Consider the following 6000-nt stretch of genomic DNA (forward strand, 5'->3'; position numbering starts at 1 on the left):
TAAGACCGTAAGGGCTGTTTCACTGTGGCAGAGGTGTCCTGAGGGTTTTTCCGACAGCTCCCCAGGGCTGCCTGCCCTGCTTTGGTTTCTGTCATTCATGAGACCTGGTCCTTTTGCTTTCTCTTTTTTCCTATGAGCAACCCCTGTAACATGGTGATGCATTCCTTCCTTTTCCCCTGGCTTAATTTCTATTGTTTTTCAGAGTCGATTTCTATTGTTTGCAATAAAAAAACCCCTCTAATTTATACATACCCCTAAGTCTGTTCCCCAAATGTGGACTGTAGATAACTGGTGCTGGAAGCCAGCATCACCCCTTGGAAAGTCCCTGCTATCAGAACCAACAAGTTCCCAATTCAAATTGGACCTAAAGAAAACTCTCTAATTGCGTAAGTTGTGCCTTTAGATATTTTGCTTTACTATCAAATTAAATTATTTATATGCTTCATATTAATCTATTCAAAACCATATGTTGTGAAAGTTTTAAGAGAAAGTGCTCAATGGTTTTTAAAAATTCTGTTTATCACCAAAAACCCATATTAGGGACGAAGAATGTTTTTGTTTGTTTAGTTAATGATTGTGATCCATGCTGAAGACCAGGAAAAAAGTTGAATTAGAAAGCACTTAATTGAGTATAAGTCTGTGTGCAAGACAGGTGTTGCTTGAGAATAAAAGATTATAACCGAAAGTCAAATCTATAATGCTTGATTCACAGGGAATAGCTGGTGACTCTGGCAAAGAATCTTAATTGTACTCGAAGTCTATGTTCCCTTATTTGAATGGTATTAGACTATTTTAGCTGGGCAAATGGCCACCCGGAATAAAGGTGTCATTGTCCAGCCTCTCTAGCAGCCAGGTGTGGCCATATGACTATAGGATGGGATATGTGCACAGTGATATGTACAACTTCTGAGGTTTATACCCTTCCTTCCCTTTTCTTCTTTGCCACAGGCTAATTATGGATCTGGTAGGCTTTCTTGGATTATTCAGACAAGGGCAACAATCCAGAACAGCACTATGCCAAGAGAGAGGAGCATACACATCTCTGATTTTATGGAACAGACCCTTGGTACCAGCGTGGATATTTGTGTGTAGAGAAAAATAAGCTTTTTTCTTGTTTTGGACTATGTATTTTCATTGGACCTGCAGTGATGTCTATGTCCTAACTGATATAGTGGCCATTAATATGCTTCCTATTGTTGATTAAATATTGGGGTAATAGTGAAAATGGGAATATAATCAAATTATACCATTGGTCGTAAGTTGTAATCAGCGTGTTCAGTGAACAAATGAGAGGGAGGGCCTCAACTTTAATAAGAAATGTTATATTATACATTTCAATTTCTTTTAAAGAATGCCAGTAAAGACTCTTTTTATGATTTCAAGCAATTCGCTAAAGTACCATGTATTATAGTCTACTAGGTTTGATTAATAGCCTGTTTCTAGCACTTCGGCACCAAAAATAACTTGATTTTTTAATGTTGAAGAGGGAAAAAAAGAGAATATCTTGAGAAAACCAAATTAGTACAAACAGCTCTATCACTGTGCGTATGACTCTTTTCAAACAGCAAATATTCAATTTTCCTCCATCTACAGAGGGAAAAAATAATGACATCATATTGGGCGCATTATAAAACCACATATATATGCTGTCACAGAAGTAGGAATGCTTTCCAGAATATAATACAACCAAAGAATGGAAATCATTTGCACCAAAATCCAAACTCAAAGTATACAACAAGTCTAGCTTTTGAGTGTGGTATGTTCATTGATTTACTCTTTGACAGAACACTGAAAGTAGTCTTCAGTTGAAAATTTCTCCATAATTTAAATCCAGTTATCTAGAACCATTTGTCAAAGCCGTAAAAGACTTTCTGCCAGTTCTGATGACCCATAATTATGAGTTAGAATTTTCTTATCTAGTAGAATGAAGAGGAAAAAATAAAACTGCCTGGACATGGAACCTGATCTAACTTGTATTTCAAAAGTTAAAAAAAAATAAATTACTTCTTTTCTCTAGATTTTTACATTCTCAGATTCCTTAGGATCGAGATTCTTAACTGGAGTCCATGAGTGAATTTATGAGTTCACAAGTCCAATGAAATGAGAGTCAAAAATTTGAAGATACAGTTCCATAGCTTTCATCAGATGCACATAAGCATCTCTGACCTCAAAATAGATTAAGAGCTCGTAAGGTATTGAATGAAAGATACTAAATAAGAGTTGACTATAACCTGGCTCTACTGCATTAGAAGATTAAGGCAACTTAATCTTTTGAAATGACAAAAGCACAACATCTGTTGCAACAGTCCATGGTTTTCGAAACCTGTTATTTTACTGAGAGTGTCCAAAGCCTCGCTTGCAGAGGCTGCTTAATGGAGAGGATAACTCAGGACTAGACTAAGAGTTTGATGTTTACTGCATTAGTTTCAAAGTCCAGCTGTAAATATACTATAGTTGAGAGACGGAGCAATATAATCTTTTCAAGCCTGAAAAAATAGTGATGCACAGCCAAATACTTTGAGCTGTTTGCTTGTTTAAGAAGAAATCTATTTCAAGATTTGATTACCACTAACTCAGACAACGTTTTCATCACTAAGTCCTTTCGATTCCATATCATGTGTTTCAAATTTGGTCTGCATAACTTATTTTTGTTCTATTTTTCTGTCAAAAACATTGTGGAAATCCCAGGTTATATAATTGAGGTCTTGGAGAGGCAATATACATCTAGCCAACCAAAATAAAATGAAAGCTATTATCATGAAACATGCTTAAGGAAGTCTATCCTTTGTTCTGTTAAGAGTGCCAACATTTGTGATCTTAGAATGAAGTCAAAGGAAACTAAAATGGGTTTTCCTTAATGCAACCATGTGCAAAACCACTCTTTACCATAACAGATGATCTGTAAAAATATTTGTGCATTTTTAAGTACCCATGAGAAGAAATCCATTTTCAATAAAATAATAATGCAATATTTTTATAATATACCCTAGAAACTGAAATCATTCTATCCATTTTTTTTATTTGGGCTCATTAGCATCCCCATTAGACAAAAAGTAAAGAGAAAGACCCTGCAGACCCTCTCTATTACAGGGCAGACATTGTAATGCTCATTTCTTTCTTCCTCCTTCTTTGTATGAGGTTGATCATGCAATTCAATTGAGTTACAGTTAGAAGGATATGTTGCATGGCTTTGATCTAATGTCTCTCTTTTCTGTAGGTTTTTAAATTTACATATGAGGATGTTCAAGGAAGAGGCAGTCGCCGATGTGCGGTTATGAAGGTAGCAGCAGTCGATGAGGAGATGGTCGGGTTGCCAATACCTGGGCATTTAAATTTCTTTGTGGAGTGGCCAAGAGGGGAGCTGGACACTTTTCTGATAGCCACCTGATAGGATAAGAAAAGCATTCCCAGGTGGGGTAGCAGTGCAGAAAGGCTGACCATTACTGGACTGACTGTTTCTATGGAATTCCCACAAAAAAATGCTTAATAAAGAGAAAATAAACAGCATATGGATTCTAGCTGAGGCTTCATGAAAACATCCAGGGAAAAAAAGAACCAAGGGCAGTCTTCCCAATGTACATGAAAGAAGTAAAATATTTTCTTAAATTTGTCTATCAGTGTCAACATTTTGGATGAAATATGCTGTAGAAGAAAGATTAGCTCCAGTTTGCTCAGAAAGAATTTTCCCTGCAAATAATCCTGTGTTTTTAATATGTCAGTCAGGTTTACCTTGTCAGTCAGTTCTATATGATAATTTTCAATATGATTTTTTTACTCATGAATTATTTAGTTATAGGTTTTAAAATTTCTGAATTTATCAGTTTCCTGACTATGTTTAGCTATTGATAGCATCTGCAATTTTATTGCATTGTTTTTTGTTGAGCTGTGTTTGTGGTCAAGTATAAGATCAATTTGTGAAGATATTCAATGTGTGCTTGAAATTAATATGTATTTATTTATTTCTAGGACTACATACATATAGAGTGTATATGTATACATTATATACACATATATATATTATGTCAAGTTTAATAATTTTCTTAACTCTTACTAAAATTCGATTTGCTCAATCTGTCTTTGAGAAAGGTGCTAAAATTTTTTCACCATGATCTATCATTGTAGATTGTTAATTTCTCCCTTAGATTTCTGCTTACTTTTTTGATGCATGAATTTTGAGGCTATGTTTTAGGTGGATACGGAATCAGAATAATTGTTTCCCAGATGAATTTATCATTAAGTAAATCCTTAATAATGCTTTTTTGCCCTTAAGTCTGTTTAGTATATTTCAACTTTCCTTTGTTCAATATTTATCTGGTATTGTAATCATCACTGTCCAACCACGATCCATTTATCCCTCTTCTTTCCAATAAAAACTCAGTTTTGTTCAGGTAGCCAGCTTCCTCTTACACAGGTGAAGGTTTGGTTTAAGGGCGAGTCCATTCTGATTTTTAGTTGATTGGTCATTGGGCATGAGAGCCAGTGCTAGCTACAACGAAGTGTGCTGGTACGTGGTGAGCCTCTGGGATAGTTTTCTTCTGAGCAAGAGCCACCTGAATATTGCTGTTTCTGTTATGACACCTGGAATTGCTACAATCATCTTACTACAAGCCTAAAACCCAACGCAGGGGATGACAGAGCAGAGAGATGGAAAGAACTCAGGTCCTCCAAGCAATCATTTGCTGAATTTCTTTTTGAATATCCTTTTAATTTTTATGTGAAACTTTTCTTTTAGTGCCTTATATAAACTGAATAAAATTGAGTTGTTTTGGACCCAAACACAGGGTTTTAACCTCTTAAGAGGTACATTCATCTATTTTTATTCATTTAATAATATATTTGCTCTTCTTTGATCTTATTTTGCTGTTTTCAATTTCTCGGAGATTTTTTTGGCTCTGTAATATTTTGGTATATGTATTGGTTTTATTTGATTTTTCTTGTAATTTTTGAAAATTATAATCTTTTTTCATTCTACAAGCAGTTGCCTTCAAACATAAGAAACATTCTTGATGTTCAATGGCAGTTTTGTGAAAGCAAAAATTGATGCAATTAAATGTTAGCAAGAATTAAATAAATCATTATACATATCAATAAGGTAATGTTTATAAGCAATTGAAGTGGTAATATTGATATTCACTGGGAAAATATTTTAAGACATGTTGCTAGAGGATAAAAGCAGTTTGTAAAACTCTATTTACAGCTGGCATTCCATGACTTCCTTTGGTCTATTCCTGTTCCCATTATATTTTGCAGAAATTCTGTAATATTTCTGACATGTAAATGCTACCTTTTTCTAGTTTCCACAGCTAGTTCAGGTTTTCTCCCATTTTTATATTCTTTTAGTTCTTTCATTGGCCTGAGAGATGGTGTTAGAATTAGGGTTTCCATCTTTCCTGTAAGTCTTTTTCTTTCTTTATAATGTTACATTACATTCATTCGTTTCCTCAATAAATATTAATGTATGCCTACTAAGTGCTAGGTATTTAAGTCTAATTATAAGGCTAGATAGTTAAGCGTAAATGTAAGATTATGTAATCTATAAACTGAAAATAAAAGAAAGAGTCTGGAAGATAGAAGGTACCTAACAAATAAAAACCCAGTAGAGTAGCTTGACCATGAATGAATAACAGAGATAGCCTCTCATTCATGCATGTACTGTCTTTAACTAAACACAGTAGTTAGTAATCAGAAGAAAGTTCAAGGAAAGTAGAAGAGATTAGTAAATCAAAGTTATTTTTAAGGTATGAATCTTGCTCAGTTATTTACCAAGAAAAAAGTTCTGCCAGTTTCATACTTTAGAAAACCAATAGTTCTGTTTATTACCTATGCCTCAGCTTCCTTCTCTGTAAAATGGGACTGAGTGAATACAGGTAAAATGGGGTAACAATGATATTACTATTATATATTATAATGATATTGTATATTACATCTATAATGAATGATACAGATGTATATCATTATATATGATATAGATGTATTTATTATATAATATTAATGATATTA

At 34.0% G+C, this 6000-nt stretch overlaps 1 long non-coding RNA gene across 1 annotated transcript in view; it reads left to right on the forward strand.

Annotated features, from left to right (window-relative positions):
• Nucleotides 1–1291, forward strand: part of LOC120584095 (uncharacterized) — a 42918-nt gene extending 41627 nt beyond the window's left edge. The window contains exon 5 of the long non-coding RNA XR_005647957.1: nucleotides 949–1291. This is a non-coding gene — a long non-coding RNA (uncharacterized LOC120584095). The remainder of the gene's footprint in view (nucleotides 1–948) is intronic.
• The last annotated feature ends 4709 nt before the right edge of the window (nucleotides 1292–6000 follow it).

Source organism: Pteropus medius, unplaced genomic scaffold (assembly GCF_902729225.1).
Source record: "Pteropus medius unplaced genomic scaffold, Ma_sr-lr_union100, whole genome shotgun sequence".
NCBI classification, from domain to species: Eukaryota; Metazoa; Chordata; class Mammalia; order Chiroptera; family Pteropodidae; genus Pteropus; species Pteropus medius.